Source organism: Eptatretus burgeri, chromosome 1 (assembly GCF_056783735.1).
Source record: "Eptatretus burgeri isolate ZD-2024b chromosome 1, Ebu_testis_v1, whole genome shotgun sequence".
In the NCBI taxonomy this organism is placed as follows: Eukaryota; Metazoa; Chordata; class Myxini; order Myxiniformes; family Myxinidae; genus Eptatretus; species Eptatretus burgeri.
In genome coordinates, this window is record NC_140961.1 from 151,586,917 (window position 1) to 151,602,556 (window position 15,640).

The window sequence follows — 15,640 nt, forward strand, 5'->3', positions numbered from 1 at the left end:
AATTTGAGCAGTCTGTCGGGGTTCGGAGTCTGTCAGGGAGCAGCAGAGAGAGGAATCCTGGAGCCTGGAGCGCGGTCGAGTAAATTGAGCGCAGAGTCGGCCTTGGAGGAGCGGGGAGTGAGTCGGGAGGCGAGGGCGTACAGGTGGTTTGCTGCAGTCGGCTGAGGAGAATGGGGGAAGAGACCGAAAATCGGAGGCAAGGAAGACGGCGGTCGGCGACGAGCTCACATTGGAATCGTTCGTCGCGGGACCCAAGCAAGCCAGCTAACCTCTTTCCCCAGAGCATCAACAATTCCCCCCCCCCTTTTTACCCCGCGCTGAGATAGTGCGGAAAGGGGGCCCCGTTCCCACCCACTCCAAGCAGTGCCAACGAAACCCATGAAGTAGCACGAAGTCGGGGCACCACCGCGCCGCCACATTTGCGCCTCATCACAAAGACACGGGTAGGATCCACCCGGTCTTGTGGACCTGACCGCTCTTTCAGGTCCCACGCAAATATTGGCCCACAGGCCCCGTCTGCCCCCTTGTCTTTGAGGGTGGCCCTTTTCTTTTGCTTTTGAGTAAATGTGTTGTTGGCGCCGTCTGTAAAGTAAAACTGTGTAAGTGTTGCCGTGTGCTCACGTAGTCGGTTGTAGATCTGCATTGTTGTGTTTCTTTTGCAGCATTTGATATATGTGCATTCTGTTTGGCTGTATATGTGTGCTCTCCGTGCGCCGCAGAATAAATGTGCATTATGTTGAACTGTTTGCCCGTTTCGCTTCGTCTTTTCTTCAATTGAATCTCCATCTTGCTTCACGTAAAGGGTTGGTAGTGGGCTTAATACGCCCGGTAATTAATCGGAACCGTCGAGGCCGAAAATAACACCGCTCGATTTTCCCCAATAGTACGGAACGGGTCGCTTAAGTGGCCTGTGTCCGGAGTCGACCTACGGCGAGGTGCGATCGCCTGGTCCACCCTCCGTGTGGGTACTTAAGTAGGTCGAGTTTGGCGAACAACCCTATCCCACGCGGGGGGCCGATTGGCACGATCGTGGTGAGGCCGAAAGGTCCACCCTTGACTCGCTCCCGGCGTTAGTCGAAGAGGGTCACAACAGAATTGTCAGTCCGGTGGGCGACGAGCCGCGATTCGAGTTACGTGGCCGTTCGCACGCCGGCGGGCGCGAATTCGCAACAATATATATATATATATATATATATATATATATATATATATATATATATATATATATATATATATATATATATATATATATATACACATACATATATACATATATGAAAAAAAAGAGAAGAGAAAGGTGAGGGGTCGAGGTGGGGTTAGGAAAGAGAATGATGTTCTCAAGCCTTAAGACCCCAGACACCGAGGTGGCTGAGGATCGCCTGAAGAAGGACATAATTCAATAATGCCATTAATTATCTTCAAACGGGGTGTTTAAATTAACCCAAACACTCAATTTTCACTCTTGCACTTCCTTGGAATTTTCTTTGCATCACAATCAGCATCACATTCTGATTACATCACAATAAATATTGTCATGTGTATTTGTTCTCCATAAAAAACAATGCTTCTCATTTCAATCTACGAAATGGCTTCCTTGTGTGAGGTGTTTCCAAAATGTCTATCCACAAGTAACAGATGGTAGCAGAGGCCAGGGGATGAACGATGGAATGTCAAATATCATTTCAACAATGATATATAAATATTGGAATATAAGTATATATATATATATATATATATATATATATATATATATATATATATATATATATATATATATATATATATATATGTATATATATATATATGTATATGTATATGTATATGTATATGTATATATATATATATATATGTAGGGTAAGAATACTGATTCTGGCTCACTTTTCCCCATGTAAATGAATGGGGGATTTTCAGCGATTTATATTTTTTTTCCCTAAAAATAAATCCCCTTTTTATCCCAAGGTATATTTATTTGTCTCCCCTTTTAACCTGGAGGTTGAACCTCATTGAATTGAACACCTGGGGGTTGAACAGCTCACTCATTGAACCTATAAAGATTTGTTTATTCTCAAATTCCTTCAATAGTTTAATTTTCTTTGCACAATAATCCCCATCTAAAATATTGACAAACAAAACATTTGAATCTTTATATTTTTTAAGATACCCCATTTGTGCCATTACGAAATGATAAACTTCTCTTAATGCTCTCATCTGGCCACCTCCTGAGCCACATATCATTTTGAGATTATAGTAAATTGTTTTTTCATTGTTCAATTGATAACCATCAAAGTTTTCAGTCCATTCAAGGATATTCATTTTTTTCTTTACATCCTCTAACTTACTAGTTTTTAAATTAATTCGCTTATTTGTTTTATTTACCTTTGTTTTAGTTATTTTTTCAATAAGACTTATTTGATATTTTTCACATTCATTATGTTTTCCATTTATATACCAAGACTGAGATTTTCTCCACTCTTTAGTTTGATTAATACTTGGTTTAACCATTTATATATTATGAAAAAACGCGGCGGTAGCCCTTAAAAAACCCTAACCCATCTTCCCATCGTTAAAACATAATCTATTTTATACACTCTATCATACAATATCCATATGGAACACAATCTATTCCATTATCTAAAATAAATCTCTTATCATCAAAGGCTCCTAATGCCTTTTTATTTACTTCTTCACTATATATGTTATGTTTATAACTTCTTATTGTATTCATTTTCCTATATTCTTCTTTCTTATTCATCAAACAATTATAATAATTTCTAAAAGTTATTGATTTCTTTATTACATATTTCTTTATTCCCTTTAACCTCTTATCAATCTGTTCACCATACTTATAAGCATATGCCTTTGCTCTCAATCCAATAAACTCACTCATTACTTTTCCACCCAACTCATCCTTAAACTTACCAATAACCTTTTCATTCTTTTTGGAAAATAACTCACTCTTCTTGCTGAAATTACTTGTATCATATACTCCAATATTTTTCTTCATATCTTCATAAACATCATCAGTTTTTATATCTAGGATAAAACTATCAGTATCCATATACAACAATGAAACATTTTCACCATACTCTTTCTTTAAGTCATTATACAAATAATCATACATCAATATCTTTGATAAATCAAGAACTGCTGTTCCAATATAAATTGGTTTATCCATTACAATACTTTCCTTTTTCATATGAATTGCAGAAAAGTTCTCTGAAAAACCTCTTCTCTCTCAAAACTTGGTTTATTTATCAATCTCGAAGCTTCTTTCCAAGATGTTGCGAATCTAATGTTTTGTCTGTTTCTAACATTTTCCATAGTCTTTCCAAATACAGCATTATTCATTAATTTATAAAAGTCCCCTTCAAATTTTACTTTTGTATTTGCTCTCATATCTGTATTGAATTGAATATACTTTTTCACCCAAGGACTTTGTTTAAATTTTAAAACTCTATGAATTTTAGCTACTCTCAATCCTTCTCTCAAAAACTGTTTTAAGCTTCTCTGATGCAAAACATATCCCTCTTTATCATAGAATGTTGTTAATAACTTTTCTGTTGATTTACCTTTAATATTAAAACTTTTATGATAATCACTTAACCATTCTTTCTTTGGAGTTTCTTTCTCACATGCAAAAGGAAGATCTTTATGCTTATTATGAAGATCACTCGGGTACCTCAAATCAACTTCAAAATAATAACCTTCTTCTTCGTCATTCAATTCCTCTTGAGAAGAAATAACAATATTCATCAAAGCCTTTTCATAATCCTTTTCTTCCACCCACTCTAATTTACCATAAGGTAGAGATTGAGACATTGCCCATCCATACAAATTATTAGCATCAAAATACATCAAATAATTACTATCTTTTTCACTATCATAATTTGGGAGATATTTATTATTTGCTTTAGCATATCTTTTGAACATACTTGTGATATTACACCACTCTTGGACTTCTCAATCATCAAAAGCATATCAACATCACTGATTAAATCTATATCTTGTTTTGTCATTTTCAACATTGCACTCCAAGCTAAACCAGGAGCTGTGAAATAGTGGGCAGGGTCTAATCCATAACAATTTTTATTATGACAGAGTGTTCTAAAAGCCTCAAACACATCAGCTAACAATAAAACATCTGTTTTTAGATATAAATCATGATATTCTCCAAGGTTCTTTATCTTAAATATTTTCCATATTTCTTGTGCGTGTTTATATTCCTTATCACTTATCTCTTCTTCATAAAGGTTATTATAGAAACTTTCTTTTGAAGGAAGTTGTGTTTCTTTAAATCTCATAAATGAATCCATATAATCATAAGGATAAATTCCTTACTTGTATGAATTTTCTCCTTACTTTGAATTTGATTCCTTGTTTGAATTTCCTCTCTCGTAAGAATTCCTTCTTTAATCAGAATTTCACCATTAATCTGAATTTCCTCTTTAGTTCGGATTTTTTTTATAACAAGAATTTCATCTTCAGTTAGAATTTACTTTCCACTTTGAATTCTCTCTTTAATCTGAATTTCCTCTTTAGTGAGAATTTCCTCTTTTGGAAAGAATGAATTAAGATTTGGAAAAGAGTCCGTGGAGCTTAGATTTGATGCGAGGTAGGCTAGTGGTGTTCCCATAAACTTGTAAGAATCTAAAAACCTAATACGAGTTATAGGTTTTGTGAATATCATTTTTGAAAATGAAATATACTTTTGACTTGTGTTTGTTATAGCAGAAATATTCCCTGGTGTTTTTGAAAGTTCATTTATAAATAGATGTGTATCATAGTTGGCGCTGTTGTGAAGAAAGACTGGAATAAAAGAAGGTAATTTATAATTAAGATTACAACAGGAATGAGCGGGACCTCTATATTTACCAGTAAGATGACAATGGTCTCTAACTTTAGACTCCTTAATTTCCCCCTCACAAATATGACAGATATTGTTCATTCTAAATTCTAATTTTTCTTCTTTGGTTAATTTCATCGGTTCATTTGTTTCTTTTTTCATTAATTTAGTGAGTCTTATACAATCCTTTTCTAATCGTTTTACAAACTCTTGTGAAGCATTTTTTCCACGATAATGTTCAAGTTTGTTATACTTTTCTCCAACAGATGATTTGATATAATAACAGAAACCACAAGGAATATGTTTTTGATATTTATTTGTATATGGTTCTTTTGGATTAGGAGAAGCAGTATTTATCTTTTTTAAGGATACATTCAAAATCAGCGTATATCACAAATGGGTGCATGATAGATTTATTATAATCTTCAAAATAAATCTTTTCACCAGGTTTAGGCATTGTAATTACAGCTGATTTATGATTACTACAATATTTTGAATGTTGTTCTAATCGTTCTTTTGTATGAAATGAATTAAGACATCGCTTACAAGGATATATTTTGTTTGCTGTTCTGAATACCTGAGAAGAGATTAATCTTGATAAATTATTGATGTATGTGTAATGTGAATTCTTTCCAACACTAAAATATAAAAGGTCAATGTGTGTTTCTTCATTTTTATAGTTGTTTGAAATTTTTAATATTTGAACTTTGTTTGTATCCGTTAATCCATATACATTAATAGAAAGATTATTCTTTTCTCAAATTTAGGAATATCTGTTAATGGCATTGGGAATTTAAAATCTTTAATGTCCAAGGTATTCTCATATTTCATATATTGTTTTACTCTTTCTGAATTAAATTTTGGTGGATGTAAGTGAGCAAGAACAGACCAGAGAAAACATTTATTATCATTGTTCTTAATATTAACAACTGCCTTCTTTAGTTTTATTTCCTTTGGTAATTCAATATAAGAAGAAGCTTTAAGAGGGTTTGATTTTAGAATGTGTATATCTAAAAAGATGATTTTTTTAATATTGAATCCACTTCCTACCACTGTATTATCAACATCCTCCTCTTGTCTTGATAGTTCTTCATAAACCCCACTATTCAAAAAATCTTGAAATGATGTTATAAAATGAAGATCTGTTCTCATATAAGGAGTTTGTTCTTCATCTTGTCTTTTCATATTCATTTTCACTCCCATATAAAACTTTAAAGTTTTTATTTCTTTTAATGTCTTTTTAATAAATTTTTCAACATCGGGTTTCACTATTTCAATTGATTCAGCTATTGATGATGGACCGGGTTCTCCAAATTGAAAAATCCTTATTTTTATATGCCCTTTAAATGCCTCATCAGTGTTTTTAATATAATAGTCTCCCTTTACTTTAAACTCATTTTTCTTGTGTTTTTGTGATTGAAGATGTTGATTATAACTACTCTTCAAAACATCCTTTGAACAGATATCACAATGTTTTCTTTCCAACTCAAGAGGAGATATTTGATGAAATAGATTAAATGTGTGTTTGTTGGTTCGGAGGTGTTTTCTATAATGTTTATATTCGTGATTACAAACATCGCAGTACGTTGTATTCACCATATTTATAGAATAAAACTTTGTTTAAACTAAAATTTTCTTGATGAAAATTTCGTTTAATTTATAGGTGAATCTGTGCTTAAAAACATTTTATCCTCCAACTTTTTCACTTAATAAATACAATGTTTCAAGACACAAAAGACAAGTTTCAATCAATCTCTTCATCTGTTAAAGATACTGAGAAATATGTTAAGGATGTAAAATTGAACAAAGATAAATATAACAACTATTGGATAAAAACTATTATGGTAAATAATATGAGTTCTTCAATTTCCTTCAGTGGAAGGGCTTTTAGTATACCTGGTAGAACATCAATAAAAGTAATACTAACAAAAGTTACTCCTCTCCTTCTAGTAATATATTCAAAACTAGAAAAAGCAATGAAACAAGAAAAAGTATCAAAGAACAAAACCTTATGGATGAAGCTTTAGAAAGAAAAGATAAGACCATCTGTAATATGCAAGGAGAAATTTGTATTTTTTTCAACAACCCTAAAGATGTAAATCTTGATGAAATAAAAGATGTTAATATATCAGGTGAAATGACATTTCGTTCAATAGTAGTTAACGATAATTTTAAAATTACCTTTAATATTAAAAATGTTGTCGTTGAATCTGATAATGAAAAAAAGTATATCGATATCGATGGTAATATACAACTGAAAGTATAGATGAATTTCAGTTTAAGTAAAGTTTTACTATATAAATATGCTAGACTTTCCTGATTCTCCATATGATAAATTTGAGAATTGTCCTGCGTGTGAAAGACGGGGATTAAACACAGAGTCAAAAGCCTATAAACAATGTATATTCTGTGATTATCTTCTAATTAATGATAATAAAAAATATAAAAAGGAAAATAATTCTTTTAGATTTACACTAAAATGAATTACTTTACAAGATTGATTAGAGAAATGAATGTAAAGTATGAGGATGATAACACACCTTTCCTTACAAGGGAAGAAACTGAACGTATAAGAGAAATGTTCAAAGGATTGTTGTTGTATATTATTCATGGATGTAATTTTCAGGGAAATATCAACACAAGATATTGTATGAATAAAATAATGGATTATCTTGAAATTAAACCTGAACTTAGGATAAAATATAGAGTTTCTAAAAAAGCCAATAATAAATTAAATAACCTGTTTTTCAAATATATAAATGAATGATTTTTTACCTATTTGGGAAAATAAGATAAAATTTAACAACCATAAAAATCTCCCAAATTCATTAAGATGTCTCATAGTTGGTTCAAGTGGATGTGGAAAACCTGCTTACTTTTAAAAATGCCTCCTCACTCCCAACTTTTTAGATTATGATAATTTAATAATTTTCACAAAGTCGAGTTTTCAACCAGAGTATCAACTACTCTCACAAGGTTTTAATGCTGGTCTTCAAAAAGAAGATATAATAGGTTTATTTAAACGTCAAAAAACCTAAATGATTATAACATTGAAGATATAATTCAACTATTTTGTGATACACAGAGATGTAAAAAGAAATCAAATCTTATAACTTGTATTCTTAGTGATAATACGGATGATATACCGTCTCCCCAAGATTTGGATAAATCAAAAAAGAACCTCGTTATCTTTGATGATTGTGTTAATGAGAGAAACCAAACGGTAATGGACAGCTACTACACAAGAGGGAGACATTCTTCTTGTCATTGTATTTATCTTAGTCAATCGTACTTTCAACTTCCTCGTCGTTCCATCAGAAACAATGCTAATACTTTTATTTTATTCAAGTTAAATTCAATAGATATCAATAATTTTTGGAGAGATAATTGTTCTACATTATGTAGTAAAAAGAAATTTGAGGATTATATGAAGCACACGACTGAAAAATATAAATATATTGTTGTGAAACAAGATGAGATATTAAGGGATATATTTTTTGTTTTATAAACAATTACATATATAAATGACAACTATTATTATAAATCTTGTGGGTAAATCTGCTTCTGGAAAACTTTCATAAATCAAGGTTCTTGTGTAGTACAAATTAGCATATTGCAAATTTACTTGAAAAACACTCCGTGATACACCATGTATCAAAAAGAACTAGAGCAATAAGACCTGTCGAAGTAAAAGGTGTAGATTATCACTATATTTCAGTGGAGGAACATATGCGATTGAGGAATGAAGGACAAATATTTGAGGAGGTTTCTCTTGGTACAACAAAATATTCACATTGTAAGAGTGAGTTAAAGAAACTAAAATCTGGTGGTGTTGGGATATTAGAAACTAATCCAGAAGGAACGAGACAAATTATTAAATATCTGAGCGGAGTGAAGATTTTATCATTCGGTTTTGATGTTGATGAAGAAACTCAACACAAACGTATGAAAAGCAGAGATGCAAGGATTAGTGAAGAAGAAATTACAACTCGCATTAATGTTAATAAAGAATTTGATGAAATATTTAAAGAAAAGGATTTATTTGAACACATCTACTTGAATGATGAAGAAAAGGAAAATTTCCCTGTTGATCTTTACAATTCATTAAATGATATTTTACAATAAATAAATGGATACAAAAGAAAGAGCAAGAAGATTTAAGGAACATCAAGAGTTGGTTTCAAAAGTTGTAAAACAACAGGAAGACATAAAGAAGAAACGCAGACAGAAACTAACGGGCGAAGAAGCATTTGAAAAAAAACAAGAGAAATTTTTTAAACCACTTTTAAAAACTTCCCAACGAAAAATGAAAGATGTTTCCACAGTTCCCACAGTAGAATATACTCCTAGAAAGCTTCAAATGTTAAAAGATTTCAGTCAAATGACGGAGGAAGAATTAGAGCATATTGGAGAATTAGAACATGATGAAGGTTTATTTCAACAACTGGAAGAGATTAATCAACCCCTGATTATATTGTGAATGCTGTTCAAAACAATGAATATTCAGCGGATTCAAAAACCAAAGCAGGACTCATTCCAACAGAACAACCAGCAATATTTCATCTTGTTCAAGAAAAGGTATTGATATTTAATGATGAATTAAGGTTCTTAAGTTCTGCTCAACCCCCTGTTAAACTAACTCCGAGATTAATGTTTCTTCTCACAAAAGATGGAAGACAAGGTTCAACTGTGAGGGATGAATAAAAGTATATTGATAAACCATTGGATATGGAAAATAATGATGATAGAGTATATATTGATTTGCTGAACACTCTAAATTATAAGGTTATTCTTTCTGGTAAAAGTAGGAAGAATGAGAAGGAGAAACACATTATTCAGGCTTTAAGTATCCTTGGTTCAGGTATTAGTTTTCTTCCAAATGACCCATCGCAATTAGTTAATAGACTGTTATTGTTGTTCGGCAGTAAGAAGGCTGGAAATAACAATTGTTTTAATGAAGCATCAGCCATTTTAGACCAGTTGATGAACATGAAAATAATTAATAAATCTCAATATAAAGACATTTTATCTCATATTAAATAAGATGAGAAGCACAATCCTGAGTTTTAATTTCACAACAAGCGACCACACATCTTCATTCCCATACCCACTACAACTTGACACAACAAAAGAATATGAGACATCTTTATTGTCCATGGAGACTTATAATACCTTATTTAATATAACCGAGAAAATGACAAGTTTAGTTATAATCCGGGAAGTGGATACAAAAACGATAACAGTCTCACTCCGGAGCATACGAGATTTCTCAAATATCTTCCGAAATTGCTCGTCTTATGAAAGAACAGGGTGATGAACCAAAAAATATTATTATAAACATTCAAAAACATACTTCAAAATCAACGATTAAAGTTAAAAATAACTACAAGGTTGATTTCACAATTGATAATTCATTTAGAGAGTTATTAGGTTTCTCCTCAAAAAAGATTGAAACTAATGGGACGTTTTACAGTGATAATGTCATTCAAATATCCTCAGGAATAAATTCGGTGTTAATTCACTGTGATTTGATTGATGGTGCTTATAATGATGGATTAAAAACAAATACAATATTTTCATTCAGCGCATACTCAACCCCAATTGGTTATAAATTCAATATGGAGCCTAAAAATTTGGTTTATCTACCTGTGTCAGGAAAAACCATACACAGAGTAAATTTTAGGATAACCGACCAAGATAATCGTGTGATCTCTTTAATGGAGAAGTTATATCCATCAGAATTCACCTACGTGAAGTTTTTCAATAAATAAATACGATGGTTATTGTGAGGAAGCACGAGTTGGGAAAATATAAAATAATTACAGGAGATGGGATGTTCCTTTCCCCGTACTACAAGGGTGAAGGTATGTATCTTGGTAGAGGATACTATAAACCTAAGAGACAAAGGGGTGTCGGACATCAATTTAGAGGAGATGGGATAATTGATACTCTCATGGGTATTGGTTCAACTATTCTTAAACATAAAGACCTAATTGGTTCAACTGCTTCTGCTGTGGGAAATGTAGCAGGTGCTGTAAAGAGTATAAAAGATGCTCAGAAAGAATCTCATAAATTACAAGCAATAAAAGAAATTAAGAAAGGTAAAACTCAGTTGTCCCCCCAAGAACGACAGAAAATAATTCAAATACTTGGATCAGGGTTTCAAAAGTTTTAACATCTTTTTTCCTAAATAAATACAAGTATGGAAGCAATTGATAGTATCTATGATTTGGATGATACTATTATTATCTCAAACTCCACTAAAAAAGAAGATTACTTCAAGGTAAATGCAATAACTGGAACAGACTGGAATACAAATGGTACAAAAAGTTTTGAAATAAATAATCAACAAACCTATTTGAATCTCTCCGAAAGTTTCTTGTTGTGTAAATTTAAATTCACTAAGGCTGGGAATAACACAAACGCTACACTTGTAAATGATTTCTTCTGGAAAATGTTTGATAGTGTGCGATTGTATATTGGAACACAAGAAGTTGAAGCGGTTGATTATGTCTCTGCTGTATCTGAAATGATGAAATTTACACTCTATACATTCAGTGATAGAATGGGAAAGGGGTCTGTCGAAGGTTTTATTCCTGATATGTCAACGGGAACAAACACAGACCCTGGATATATTCAAAGGAAAGGAATGTATAATGATGATACAAAAGCAGAAAATAGTTTTACTGTGGCAGTTCCTCTTAAAGGTATATTTGGATTTTGTGATTATGATAAAGTTCTGTATGGTCTTAAAATTAGATTTCAACTACAAAGGAATGATAATGAAAATAGATTGCTTTTTGGTGTTGGTAATGCTTTTGGTGATCAGAATAAATTTGTAATTGAGGAGATGAGTTGGTATATCAGTGAATATACTCCTAATCTTAAAACAGAAGAGATGTTGAATCGAAGACTTAACTCAAAAAAACCACTCAGTGTATCATACCTCAAAAGAAGATGTCAACACGTTAAACTCAATCAAACTACTTACACGTGGAATTTGGGTGTTCTGGAAGGAAAGCCACGATATCTGTGGATGATTTTTAAAAAGCCAGATGGTGATACTGCGACTGATAAGAATAATGCATTGAGTGATAATGCTAAGGTGAAACAACTTCGCGTTTCTCTAGATGGAACATTTTATCCACGAGATAGATTGGAAATTAATTGGGAAAAAATGATTTTGCTGAAGCATACAAGTCTTACCAAAAGGTGTGTGAAAGTAATGGAAATAAAGAACCTATTTTGGATATGACAGCATTTAAAAGTTTGTATACAATCTATACGTTTGACCTGAGCACTCAAAAAGAAACTATAAAGTCTAATCGAGTGGATACTTCCCTATACATTGAAAGAGGAGAGAGTGAAGAAGTTGATACATATTGTTTGCTTTTGGAAGAAACAGAATTGCAGATTAATACAGATAATGGTGTGATGATTAGTCTCACATAATTTTTTGTTAAATAAATGAGTGGCAAAGTACCAACTGGGGTATATGTTAATCAAATCAATCTTCATAAACTATCATCTTGTGTTCAAAATCAAAAGCCTTGTACGATTAACGTTAATACAATTCAGAGAAAAGGAGCAGTAAGAATTGATGTTTTGCTCACAAGAGAACAGGTTAAAATCTTGAATGACACTGGCTCACTTAAAATTAAAATGACAAAACCAATGTTAAAAAAATATTCAATAAGAGAGACGAGTGGAGGATTTCTCCCATTTCTAATTCCTTTATTTGCTGGTTTAAGTGCGGTTGGAGCATTGACGGGTGGTATTTCAACAGCGGTCAAAACTGCCAACGAAAGGAAGGCTCAACTCCAGGCTCAAAAAGAATTGGAAAGACATAACAAAGAGTTGGAGAAACAAATTAGTGGAAGTGGTGTAATTGTAGATTTTGCTGAAAAACTTGAAGGTCTGCCTGATAAAGCGAGATTGTTAGTTGGAGATATGCTTTCTTCTATAGCACAAGCAGGTGTAAAATTAACGAAAAGAGGTAATGGATTATATCTTTCTAATAAATAAATGAGCATTGATGAGTGGTTGAAAGAATTTGGAAAGAATACAACATCAAATTTACAACTTACCAAATATTGTAAGAAATTAAAAATTCATAATGTGGTTATTTGTATGAGAGATGAATTAACAAATGTGTCGAAACATACAAAGAATATTATTATGAACTTAGAAGATAATGATGGGAACGGTTCTCATTGGGTTTGTATTTTTAATAGTCAAGACAAATATTATTTTGATAGTTTTGGTCTTCCACCACCTGTTGAAGTCATAAAATTCTTACAGAATGGTGTTTATCAAACATTTCAAGTCCAAGAATTAAATTCCAAGTGTTGTGGTCAATTATGTCTATATGTGTTATTTCAACTCAACAAAAATAAAAAATTTTATGATATTATTTTTAATCTAATATAAATGACTTATGTTGGTAAAGATGGTTCTATCTTTGGTGTATCTCAAGAACTGGATATTGATTTATCAAATTATTATACAAAGGCACAGGCTGAACGATATAAATATAATATAAACAAAAATATTAACATGAAAAATGCTTATAAATTAAAAAATTATCCAAGCCCGACTGACGCGAATGACTTGGTGAGATTAAGCGATTTATCACAATATATATACTTAAATAAAACGGCTGTGTATTCTAAAGATACAGAAGTGTTGATATTATCTCCAGGTCATACAGAATTCACAGTTCGAATTAAAATAAATTTTTATAAAGAAGGGCGTATCGTTTGTATGAGAATAGAACAATGGGGGTATGATATGAATGATTTAGGGTATAATTGGTCATTTAAAATTAACCTCGAAGACCTGGAACAATTAAATCAGTCTCGTAAGGAAGAATATTATCCACTTGGTATCGAGAATGAGTTTTGTGGAGCCACGATTAGTAAACAACAAATAAAATAATTTAATAAGGGTAAATATAATAATGGTTTTGCCCTTGTTTATCTCATGAAAACAGAAAAAACAGGATTATATATAATAAGTAAGGAAATACAAAATGATTTAACTATGGGAAGATGGGGAGGTGTTTCGTGCCATAATATTATTCTAACATATATTTCTAATACATAAATGACAGCAAGAAGGCTTCAAGAAAATTATCATTTCTGTGTCCAAGCATACCTTCAAGAAAAGGGTATTCGGTATTTTAATAAATATGTTCTACAACATAAGAATGAGGTATTTTCAATAAAAGATTGGTATTATGCTGATGTTGATAAACCAACAACTTTAGATTTAATTAGAATGTTAAATAATGAAAAAATTATAAGGTTAAGAAAAGGTAAGGCTCTTTTAGAAATTCAAAAGAAATTTTATTGGTTTCCTGTTGTAAAAAATTATTTTGGATACAGGAATAACAAGAAATCCTGATGAATATATGTATAATATTCTATGGGGTGTAAACGATTCAAGTATAGTAAGGGATGAGGAAGGAGTTGAAGAAGAGAGGGAAGAGGAGGAAAAGGAGGAGGAGGAGAGAGAGAAGGAGGAAAGAGAGAAGAGAGAGAGGGAGGAAAGAGAGAGAATGAATAAATATCAAAATATGGAAACCAGTGAGATTCAAAAAAGAATAGAGGTATTAAAGAAATTAACTTATCTCACCAGGGAGGAATACAAAGAATTAAAAAGTCTATTTGCAATACTTTCGACAAGACTATCGACATCGAGAAGACATGTATTTTAATTCAAGTTTTTTCTTAAATAAATGGAGGAGAGAGTGAAGGCATTTCTAAGGATTCTTTATGTTTTAAAAATTAAGATTCAAATGTGCATGTTGGAAACTAAAAAGGTTTTTGCACTCTGCAGGAATTTTTCTCATAAATAAATGAGTTATTGTCTCAAATGTAAAAAGAAAACTAATACTAAAAATATTTCATATATTAAAAGTAAAAATAACAGGGTTATACAAAAAGGTATATGTTCGGTGTGTGGTTCAAAAAAAAATCAATTTATCTCCAAACACAAACTCGGAGGAGATATACAAAAGTTTTTATCAGGAATTAAATTTACAACTACTGGAATACCAGGGGAATTACATCTTCCAGGTTATTCTTTCTGTGGTCCAGGCACAAACTTAGATAAAAGATTAGATGAGGCAGACAATCCTAAATCCTGGAGTAAACCAATCAATAGAGTTGATGAAGTGTGCATGAGACACGATATTGATTATGGGAATACCACAACGTTGGAAGAAAAGCATGAAGTCGATAGAGAAATGTTGTATAATTTGTCTCTGATACAAAATCCAACCTTGAGAGAAAAAGTTGATAGGTTCATCGTGAAGAAGATGATTAGTGCTAAATTGAAACTTGGACTTGGAAATTCAAAAAACTTATAGGCTCTAATGATGCCATTAAGACTGAAGAGCAATTAGCTGATGAATTACATAAACCAATATTCACAAAGTTTCAGAGAAGGAAAGTTTATTCCAAGGAAGTTGATTATATCTGGTCTGCTGATTTGATTGAACTCAATAATGATAAGGGGTACAAGTATGCTTTAACCGTTATTGATTTGAGGAGTAGATATGCGTGGGTTGTCCCTTTAAAAAACAAAACAGGTAATACTCTTATGTTAGCTTTTCAACAGATATTTAATAAAAGTAAGAGAAAACCTAAAAAATTGTGGACTGATGAGGGTAGAGAGTTTTATAACAAGACATTTATGAATTTTCTAAAAAATAACAGTATTACATTATACAGTACCTTTAATGAAGGGAAGGCAGTTGTTGTTGAACGTTTTAATCGTACCTTAAAGAGAGAC

The 15,640-nt window shown here is 32.0% G+C and overlaps 1 protein-coding gene across 1 annotated transcript in view; it reads right to left on the reverse strand.

Annotated features, from left to right (window-relative positions):
• LOC147035756 (extracellular calcium-sensing receptor-like) overlaps positions 1 to 15,640 on the reverse strand; it is a 113,670-nt gene that overhangs the window by 3,960 nt on the left and 94,070 nt on the right. The gene's annotated exons all lie outside the window — the stretch shown is intronic.